At 43.1% G+C, this 11,622-nt stretch overlaps 1 pseudogene; it reads right to left on the bottom strand.

The window, feature by feature from the left end:
- Positions 1 to 360: 360 nt before the first annotated feature.
- Positions 361 to 5,543, bottom strand: LOC147734800 (interferon-induced protein with tetratricopeptide repeats 5-like; annotated as a pseudogene).
- Positions 5,544 to 11,622: the final 6,079 nt, after the last annotated feature.

The raw sequence follows: 11,622 nt of genomic DNA, 5'->3' as shown, positions 1-11,622 counted from the left end.
GAAGAACTTTTTGCATTTATAAATCTATTTAATAATGTGAAATCTCATACTGTAAAACCTGTAATGAGGATTTTCACTCATACAGTAATCTGTTAGTGCATCAAAGTACAACTTATGTGCAAAAATACATTGGGCTTATTTACAAGGCCCTAGCGCCACTTTTGTGTCACTTTTCGAATGTTAAAATTGACGCAAAAATGGAGCAGGCGGCGTGTAAATCTGCCCCATTGTGAACGGGGTCCTGTGTTATTAGCTCACACTAAGTCACCGTATCAATTAAGCTGATTCTCATTGGTCTATTATTTCAAAAAACAGTTCTTCTGCTCTATTTATCCAAGCTTTTCCGTTTAGTATTCGGTTCTAAGCAGTCCGATCTGCTGTGGCCATACCTAATTGTAATGACGGCATCTTCTCTACTTTGTTGTTCCTACAAAATATCTCTTCCTTTCTAGATCCCTTGGAGGAGTTGTGAGAGATCCCTGGCCTCTTCTCTTCTGCCATCTCGCTCAAACATACAAATTATTTTTAACAACTCAGATTTACATTGATTTCCACTCTTTATTTCACCCTCTACAAATACGTTGATTTCATCCTGTTTCTTATAGAGTAGAAATCGCTCGAAGTGGACATTAAAAGCTTCTTGACATTTCTCATTGGCATTAGGGAGCTCGCTCTCTATTCATGCAAAGATACAAAGTGGATCCAATTGAATGGCTCGTTTGTAAGCCTGGATCTGGCTGATATAGCATTTTCTGATGCCACTCTATTTGCATTTACATTCTTTATGAGTTGTCTCTGATAGAAGTAGCCCATGTCTCTAAGAAGAAGAGAATAATCTCCATCCATGGAATTGGCTTGTCATAGAATGTCACAGAATCTTTTAGAATCTTGTGGTAGAAAGACTTGTGCATTTTTCTCAGAACCGAGGAACACAACTGCTTTTCACCACATCTTCTGCAAGTTCTTGTGCTTGATCGAAGTCTAAATACTTAAGCAGCAGAGCCAGGTATGCCATACTCTCATAATTGATTGGCTCTTGGTGGATGACTCCCTTAAGTTTGGAAATTGCTTTTTCTTTCAGTTCTCTGCCTGCATCACAGCCTGCGGCCACTGCATACAGTGCAATGGCCAGCCCCGAACAGAATTCCTCATTTTTAGGATTTTCTAACAATGCTGTCTGGAAACAGTTTGCTGCCCGCTCTCTGTATCGAAAACCAATTGCCATTAGGGACCAACCAATCATTCCACTAATCTCAGGAATAGTTGGTGTAGTTTGAGAGGGCTGAGAAAGAAACTGACTAATCGTGTCAGATCTATCCAGGTATTGCTCTACCATAGCATTGTTGCACAAATGATTGTCGATCCAGGCGTAGTTACCAAAGAAAACCAACTTAAACCCTACCAAGTTGGTTTGTTGACCTTCTCCCAAAAACTCTTCAGTTGTCCTAGTACTTTCAAGGGCCTCCTGGTATCTTCCTTACCGCTGGTGCATATATGCCTGGAGTGCGTAAAAGGTGGAACGGTTGTTGTAAGGCGTGTGTTGAAGTCTAAGGTTGAGACCTTCTTTCACGTGTTCTATATCAGTTTCGTCTTGCTCCTCAAGACTCCAGGTGAAGTGACACTGAAGCGTCTCCAGTCTCTCCTTCAAAGACTTGGAACTGCAATGAAAATAAAGGCAGGGAGAACATGTTATACATCTCTCACTTCTTCGGAACAGTCAGCTGGACTTGTCAGCTTTGTGGTGATTCATTTCTATTCCGCAACCTGTGTGCAGCATTCTTTTTTCCCTTAAGTATGTGTATGTGATTGTGAGTATGAGAGTGGGTGTTAAGAAGAAGCTTGGATTCAGTTACTTAGAGCACTGGCAGGTGGTGAACTTTGAAAGAGATGGGGAGGAGAGGCAAATACCTGATCCAATTGTTTGGAGCCACTGAGAGATGGATAGGAGTTCAAGGGAATTGGAGGGGAGGGAGAAAATGTTAAAAAAACGAAAAATATAAGCCAAAATAGGCATTTTACCTCACACCTACAAAAATAAATAGATTAACAATCAATGCATTTTCAAGGTATAAATAAAAGAGCGTTAATGGAATATTCCTCCATGAGAAAGAAAAATATTGGACCCGGTCAGTGCCTTTCACTGCATGATATCCCAAAGGCAGAGACCAATACACAAATTGTTAACTTAAACTGGGTTTGACAATTCCTACAATATATGAAGGATTAATTAATGAAATAGCATTTATATTCAGAGCATGCAAAAAACAGCTACTTCTGGAACGAAGTGACTTCTTGCTAAGCATCTTTTAGGATCATGCACCCTCAAACACCATTGTTGGGTTGAGCATTCGAGACCTCTTGTATATACTTTAGTATATACTTATATGTACTTTGTGGACTCGTGAGGTCATCCCTAGGACTTGCATGCTTCCGCTTAGAGACTGTTTTTTCTATTCAACTGCCTCTATTTAACTGTCTTAATATAAAAATATCAGTACAGGTCAGTAAAATACCAGAATTGCTTTCTGCTGAGGGACTTTCTCTAGATTCCAGTCCATAGAAATTGTCTTCCATGAGCACCCGTAGACCTGGCGTGTCGCGCAGTTTGTTGCTTGCTTCCCCCCATGTTAAAGCACAGTGGATGTTTCAGCACCCAGGCTAATGTGCTGCATAGCTAAATACATATAAGGGGCTTCATTTATGAAAAGTGACGCATCGCTGCGAGAAAACAGCGATGCGGCACTTTTCATTGCGACCTCCTTGCGAACCCAATGATGCGTCATATTTACAATATGACGCATCATTGCGCAAGGAATTACAGATACGTCAATATTTCTGACGTATCTGTAAGCGCAAAAGTGGTGCATTGCTGGAGTGTGTCACAAAAGTGACGCAACTCCAGCAATGCATCCTTTCACATGGGGAAAGCCCCATGTGAAAGGGCTTGCGTCAGTCTTACGCCTGCTGTGAGGCAGGCACAAGATTTTGACGCAACGGCGTCCTAAAAGTGACGCAGTGAAATCTCATAGATTTCACTGCGTCACTATTACGAGGCTTTTTGCGGGGGAATGCAGGTATAATGTATCGCAGGGATTTACAAAGTGACGCATCTGCTTAGATGCATCACTTTGTAAATAGTGCGCAACAGGAGGCATGTTTTACGCCGCCGATGCGTCACAAAAAGTGACGCACCGGCGGCGTAAAAGTGACGCACGGCCTCATAAATGAGGCCCAAGGTCCTAAAGGCGAAACTGATTGCAATGCAAATGCTTGTTAGATCTATCCTGCCTACCCCTTGAACATTATCAATCACATAGTTAAGTGCTATTGCTCTCTGTTGAGGGTGTCAAATTAAGTTATAATGTGGTAATTGTTCATGATACAATTATGTGCTGGAGTCAAGGGCGTGATGAGGGGAAATAACAGTTGTTTGGTGGTGACATCTGTCAGTAGGGTGCGGCTAGTTCAAGTGATCCCCAGTTACCCCCACTGCAGACATACATGCTTCGTATCTTTGTTTAAGGATGCTTCATGTCTTTAAGATTTCATCTTTATGCAGATGTCAGGCAACCAACAGGATTAAATACCAGGCATCCGATTTGCTTAGGACTTCCCAGTGGGTGCTAATATGAATAATAATCTACTTGCAGGGGAAAGATGGAAAAATGCAGTTACGAAGTGCATACATTTTCAGGGGTAAAACATAACAGTATCCCTCCGGTTAGACATTTGTTAGAGCCACAGGCACTAAGCAGTCAATTAGTAAACAAACAACGTATGTCTATAGCTTTATTTGTACACATGATGTGACAGAAATTGTAATCACTATTTTTACTTTGTGAAAAAGTTTGTTTCCAGAGTAGCCACGTGTATGTCAAATAGCTAATTGTTTAATGTGGATGGTTCATGCTCAGTGAAAAATGCGGATATATTGGCACATGTTCGCCCCTCTGAACACCGATTTGTATTTTGGTGTCTGATTTTTGGTGTCTGAGTCAGCTCAGGCTCCCCCAACGACTGCTGCCCCCCAAATTTTAAGGGATGCTTTCATGGCCTTTCCAGGTCCCCCACTCGATTTGCTTAACCGTTCCCTTGCTACAGGCTCTGTCCCCGATGCTTTCAAAAAAGCTGTTGTAGTACCCATCCTGAAAAAACCCGGTTCTGATCCAGCTGTCTTAGGTAATTATCGACCTATCTCCCTCCTCCCCTATCTGGGGAAGGTACTGGAGACTCGTCACCCGCTGCCTGAGCGCCTTCATCGAGAAAACTCACTTCCTAGATGACCAGCAGGCAGGCTTCAGACCGGCCCAATCAACGGAGGCAGTAGTTGTAGCTGTCATGGATGCGCTGAGACAGGGGGCGGACAAGAACTTGGCCCAGGCCTTGGTGTTATTAGATCTCTCGGCCGCTTTTGACACGGTCGATCATGTTATTTTGATCGACCGTGCCAGAAATGCGGGCATCCAGGGCCTGGCCTTGTCATGGATTGGGTCCTTTCTTCAACACCGCTCCCAATCGGTTCAGCTCTCCACCTTCTCTGCCCCCCAAATCTCACTTTCCTGTGGTGTCCCCAAGGGTTCCGCTTTGTCCCCCCTTCTGTTCAACCTGTACATGCAACCCCTTCTAGCCTCTCTCCATCACTCTCCTGTCACTATCTTTAATTACGCAGACGATCTGCAACTAATCTTTCCCATCGATCCCTCCCCTCTCTCTTGCTCTAATTTTCAATCAATCATGCTCACCATCTACGAGTGGATGAACTTCAGCCAGCTGAAGCTCAACCCCAGCAAGACTGAGTTGGTTCTGATCGGTGGGTCCATGAACCCTTGGAGTCCTAATTTCTGGCCCCCTGCTCTTGGTCCCCCCCCCGCCCAGTCAACTCCGTGAAGAGCCTTGGTGTAATCATCTCCAGTGACCTATCGATGAGGCCCCAAATCAACTCTGTTACCTCTGCCTGCTTTTATCACCTATGCAGAATTGGTAAAATCCGAAGGTTCCTATCGTCAGAGGCTCTCATCCTTGCAATCATGGCCCTGTCACCTCACGCATTGATTATGCCAACTGTCTGTATGTGGGGATTCCCGCATACCACCTTCACCGGCTCCAGCTGGTACAAAACCAGGCAGCCAGATTGGTCTTTCAACAGCCCAAGTACCAACACGTCATGCCCTTGTTGAAAAGACTGCACTGGCTCCCGGTAGCGTACCGCTGTATTTTTAGAATGGGATGCACTGTTTTCAAATCTTTATGTGCTTCTGCCCCTGTCTTTATTTCTCTCAGCCTTCATCGTCACGTCCCCTCACGGCACCTTAGGTCCTCTGCTCACAATCTCCTGATCACCCCCAAGTTCAAACGGAAGAAACATGGCGGTGCCTGCTTCTCCTTCCTTGCTCCGTCTACCTGGAACTCCTTTCCTCTCTCAATCCGGCTCACTCCTGATTACATCACTTTTCGTAAAAACTTGAAAACTCATCTGTTCCAACTAGCTCACGATTAGCCCCTCACTCACCTGCTTCCTCTCTCCACTTGTCTCTGAGCGCCATGAAACCAATTGGTGACCGTGCGCGGTAACAAGTATTTTTAACATAACATAACATAACATAACATTTTGGTCCCTACATGAACCCTGATTAGCTTTTGAAAAATTGCCTTCAAAAGATGCCTTTCATAAAGGAGAATAAAGATTTGAGATCCCTCGTGACCGTAAGCAGTCTTTGCCATCTTCCTACAGTCTGATGTGGCATGTTGGGTGAAAACTGATGGACTAAAATGCAGCCCGAGTAACTAGCATTGGATATATGCAAGCATTCCAACAACACCTTTGTGTTTTCTCCGGTGTGATGGATTAAGTTCTATAGTCAAGTCAAGTCAAACCACTTTATTCGATTACTTAAAATCATAAAAGTATGCTATACATGTGTGAAAAACGTTAAAAATTGGTTAAAAATGAAATATACAAGATAAAAATACAGTACAAGTTCATTAAAACAACATTACCAGTCATTTCCAAATTTAAAGCAATTGATTGAGCTACAATGTCATTGTATTAAAAGGGTTGGATTTCTTGTGCGGCTTTCTGTCTGTCCCTCTTATTTCTTACTGACGCGACAAGAAAGCTGGCGACACAAAACATAGTTACTGGAGATTCCAACAGTTGTAAATACAATAAGGCAGGTTTACACTGGATAAAATTCATTTTCTTTAGTAGAGGAAGGATAAACCTTTTCCTGGCATCATGGTACAAAGGGCAAAAAAACATAGGGCCCGATTCACAGAATGAACTTAAGACTCAATCCTAAACTTACTACTATTTTGGTATTCACAGAATGCACGTATTACTTTTGGCATTCACAGAATGAACTTACTACTTTTGGTATTCACAGAAGTTAGGATTTTGTCTTAAGTCTGTCTTAAGACAAACTTAAGACAAAATCCTAACTTCTGTGAATACCAAAAGTAGTAAGTTCATTCTGTGAATGCCAAAAGTAGTAAGTGCATTCTGTGAATACCAAAATAGTAGTAAGTTTAGGATGGAGTCTTAAGTTCATTCTGTGAATCGGGCCCATAAAGTGCATAGTGTCTTGGGGGGAAAAATCGTCCCATTTACACGGGGCGGCGTCTTCAGGTCTACCCCAGCCCTCCAAATCCCAGAGTACAGAGTGTATTTGGTTAAGCCAGAATTTTGTCAGTAGCCATCTATGAAAAGAATTTGTCACTATAGACAAATAAGGTGAGATCGCTGATGACAAGGTAACCAAAACATGGTTGTAAGTACAAGTCCTGTGCACACGTATCACATACAAATACGTTCCTAAGTAGGAACCAAACAATTTTTAGAGAAAATTCAAATAAAATGGTCAAAGTCCAAATGTAGTTTGCATCGTCATTTATCGTGCAGTCTTGATCAGTCCAAACAAAGATAAAACAGTGCATATTCGTCAATGCTGATCTTCTAAGCAGATAAGTAAATCGAAGGGCAATGCCCATTTTATTTGTGTTTCCCTTGTTTCCAGGGTGTGCCTACTAGCTACCACCCCCTCCTGAGACCCCTCATGTAAGCTCTCTTTCTTCTTGACAATTGGCCCCACTTTACTCTGCAGCACCACCATTTGACGCATCACAGTGTGTTTTTTATGAAGCTTTGACTAGAGTGCAAACTAGTTTTACCCACAAAGACCACTCAACGCCGTAGTTTAGCGTACAGGTTGAAAAAGCGCTAAAACCCTAAGGTACCATCACGACTCGAGTGGCAGAATATGTAAACCACTCATGAAGATAAAGCTGCAGCCTTAATGCACCGGTATCTTACACGAGTTAGCACATTAGTTTCGTGTTACCAACTCTTCTGTGTGCACAGAGAGGAGCACCGAGAGGGTAATTGTCACAAACATGCATGAATTGTAGGAAACATTTGGCATTTATCTGTTTGTGTCTTTTTTTCCCTCTCCTGCGGGTAATTGCTGGGGGCCGATATTTCATGAGTACCTTGCCAACAACCAGGTTTTTAATAATTTTTTCCTGTTTGTGTTTATTTTTCACATTATTACCACCAGGTTAGGGTGAGCCTTAGCGCCCTCATACCACAGGGGTCTACACTTTGGTCCTGACAAATGCCTAGGAAATAACACATACATAGGCAGAAACATGTTGACCTCACCAAGCAGGGCTTAGCTGATACATCGATTCAGCTTTTCAACTGCCCACTCCGTTTTTAACCATGCCAGGTCGGCCTACTAATAAAAGTTTTTTAGGTCACAACCTGATCACTTCTAACTCACTTCACCCATCACGTACAGAATCACTAACCAACTCCGCAGTAACTCTGGCGTCAAAGCACACCAGGTTGGTTTTAGACCTTCCTGGTAGGGCCCTATGATGAAGCATGTCACCAACCAAGTTGGTGAGAGAGGGCCTTCTAAAAGAATCTAATTTGATTCTTTTTTCATTTGTTTACTCCTCCTCTCGATAAAAGGTACACTCTTTTGTTGATCTGATTGTCTCAGCTGGTTCTCCATCTTTTTTCCAGTTATATGCAATAGCGCTTGGAGTTTCTTTAGTCTTTCCCTTATCAGCATGTTTAAGTGCGAGAACTGATCTTCTTCTTGAAGCCAGGGTGCTTGCACAGCCTGAGATCCAATTGCTGACTGTGGATTAGTCATTCTCTAGGTTGGCTGTTAGGATAGACTGGTTGGATCTGAGGGTGTGAGTCCAGTCTGCTTCTGCTATTTGGTTCGAGTTCCGGCTAAAGTTGATGATTGGCTCTGGTTGGCTAGGGTTTGCTGGATTTGGTCTATTGACACAGAAGTGTATGATTGAGTCGTCTGTCCATGTGAACGTGGTGAGGTGGCCGAAGGCAATCTTGCTGCAGGCCGTGAAGACTAAGTTGAGTGTGAGCCTGGTGATGTGAGTCAGGCCTTGTATGAGCTGCATGAGTCTGATGTTGTTAAGGCTGCCCAAGAGGTCAGTGGTGTTGAGGTCTGATAGGTCATCGAGATGAATGTTGAGGTCGCTGAGCAGGAGGAAGTCATTGGGTCGTATGGTAATGAGAGTGAGGAGGTTGCTGAAGGTGCAGTGTGGTCCTAGTGGTCGGTGAGCAAGGGTGGCTGATATGGTAGTGGAGTGGCTGAGATGCAGTTTGACATGCAGGTGTTCCATGAGCGTGGTTGGTTCTTCCGTTGAGGTAGTGAAGATGATGGTGTCTTTATGGATGATTTCGAGGCCTCCTCCAGGTTTCTGTAGACTGTTGTGATGGACAATCTTGCTGCCAGGCAGGGTGGCCACTGCGATTGCAGGGGTGAAAGACAGATATTTTGTTGACAAAGAAGATTTCCAGGGAGTGTGCATTGATGAGGTCCCATACCTCAGTGTCATGTTTGCAGATAGATCTGGTGTTAAGGAGCATGCAGCTGATGATGGGTGTACTGTTCAGAGCCTGGCGCAAAGGAGATGCTGCAAGAGAAAGGTACTGCCAGTCAATGAGATGCAGTGAGGGGGCAGCAGTCTTGACGGCATCTGGTGTTGAGGGCCAGCAAGTCATTGGAAGTGTAGTGGTGGTGGCTGGATGGACCAGGATCAGTGGCGTTGGGCATGGTACAGTCATGGAGGGGCACCGATGGGCTTTCTGTAGGTACGCCATCCCCACAGATGTGCAGTGACCACCATAAAGTTGGTCGTAGGAGGGGGAGGAGTGCAGAGGGCTAGAAAAGGGTGGAAACCACAGCAGGAGAAGGCATGTTGAATTAAAGGTAAGGAGAGGAGGGAGGGGCAGTTTGGAAAGATAGGATGGTCTCTGCAGCAAGGGGAGAAGCAAGGGTGACAGGAGGAGCAATAGCAGAAGGAGCAGAAAGGCAACAGAAACGGGCACCAATACAGGCACAAAAGACTGGAAAAGAGCACAAAAATGCACACAGAAGACTGAATAATGAAACAAGCAGAAGAGACAAGCATAACAAAAATCAGGCAGGCACAAAAGACAAAATTGCACTAAACCAAAAAAGCACAAAAGAACGCAACAGCTGAAAAGAGAAACAAATGGGCACAGAAGACAAGTGAGCACAAAATACAAAAGGGCACTAAGCATAAGGGAAAAAGACCACAAGAGCCAGATAAGGCTAATGGGCACAAAAGGCAAAACAGGCACAGGCACCAAGCACAAAATTGCACAATAGGCAGAGTGCAGAAGCAAGAGTGTAGAGGAGTGAGTGACACCAGAGAGCACAGTGAAACAAGGAGAGGGAAAGAGACACCTCGCAGCCAAGTGGGGCTTTGTGGCAGATGAACGGGTACGAAGGACATTAGGCTGGTTGGAGAACCAGCTCAAGGGAAGAGGGAGCCGGAGCCTGGGCTCACAGTGAGGCAAACAAGGTGCGAATGGGTGGCCCCAAGAATAGATGAGTCAAGGAAGGTGAACTGGAAATATAATTTGACTCCTTTAATTGATGGAGGACAAACTGAAAAAAGCGGAGATGGTCTGGCTATTGTAGCACATGAACAACAAGCATTTGCAATGCAATAGGCCTCGCAATTACGAGAGTTAGAGCTATTGGCATTGTAATTGACAAATCCTTTTATTTAAGTGTGGGTTTTAAAACATAAATAAAAGGCATTGTCATAGAATGCAAATAGCTTAAACTCTCGCAAATGCAAGACCTACTGCGCGCAAATGCTTGTTACAGATCCCCATCTAGCTTTTTCCAATGAACAGTAGGGATTCCATACTCAGAGACTTTGGTTCAGTCCTTTTTGCAGTGGTTCGTTTGTAAAGGAATAAGGCAAGGCCACTCCCAGTGTTATTGAATGTCTGGGTTTCTGAATACCAAGTCTGAAAGCAAAATATCTCTTTGGTACAATCAGGACATCTCATCTATAACCACACCATATACCAAAACAGCATCATCAGAGAATAAATTATAAGAAATATTATTTATTTCATATAATAAAAACACATTTGAATAAAAACCAATATGAGATAAAACAGGAGTTTAAAACAATCTTTGCATGTCTTTTAGATACTCAATCCAAAAAAGGAAACATATAAATATAAATAAATGTACAGTCTACAGTATTTATACGGGAAACATCCTTTACAACGCAACTTTTACCAGGCAGTGCCTTTACAACGCAACTTTTACAACGCAAACCATTACAACGCATTGCGCTGGGGGGCGCTCTAGGATAGGGAATAAGTTTAATTTACTATCCAACACCTTCCCTAGTGTCCACAGGGACTGGAGTTGGAATAGTAAATTAAACTATTCACTATCCAGCACCCCAAAGCGCTATGCGTTGTAAAGGTTTTCGTTGTAAAAACCGTGTTGTAAAGGCATGCGTGATAAAAGCATGGGTTGTAATGTCATACATCCTATTTATACACAAGACAAAAGCAGGATAAAAAAGACAAAAACAGTACATATCAGTGAATAGAACCAGCAGTCACTGTTGGATTATCTGTCACAGTTGGGATATTTTTCTTATCTTTCTCACTAACTCGCAGATATCCTAGTGATCTAATTTCTATACAAAAAGAGCATCAGCGCCTTTGGGTGGGTAGCCACTTAATCGAACCACCTTCTTTAGGATTGTTGATATCTCCCAACTATTCAATTGTGAAATCTTATCAGGTTAATTTTTAAAACACTGCAGCCCTTAAGACTCCTCAATATACTCTAAGACTTTCTACAGACATGTAGCCGACTGAATCTGGCCCAATGTCCTAATAACAGTGTATTTTCAGATATTCTGTATGTTTAATAGATACCACACAGTGCCTACAAGGATAAGAATAAAGGAGAATGTATCTATCTTCAGACTATCCTTTGTCTGTAAATTTCTGTTTTCGCTATTTCCCAGATGCTTACTGTCCTCAGTGTCATACACAAATTCCTATATGATTTCGGGATGATAACATCAAAGGTTTCCTTTCTTTCTCCAGAGAAATCGCATGGACCGAACCTCCGTTCTGCATACCAAGCCCGCATAGTCCAGATTACACCTCATTCCTCTGGCCCACCAATGCACAGTCTACTCCTCTATCTCTTTCTTTCAGGTTCATTTCCATCATCCCTGCTTTCTTACTATGTCTCTGTTTTACAGTCTTTCTTGTCCCCTGTATTACCTTTTTAT

This window comes from Lissotriton vulgaris, chromosome 1_2 (assembly GCF_964263255.1).
Source record: "Lissotriton vulgaris chromosome 1_2, aLisVul1.2, whole genome shotgun sequence".
Taxonomy (NCBI): Eukaryota; Metazoa; Chordata; class Amphibia; order Caudata; family Salamandridae; genus Lissotriton; species Lissotriton vulgaris.
The sequence above is the reverse complement of the archived record's forward strand: the minus strand, read 5'-3'. Positions and strand labels throughout refer to the sequence as shown.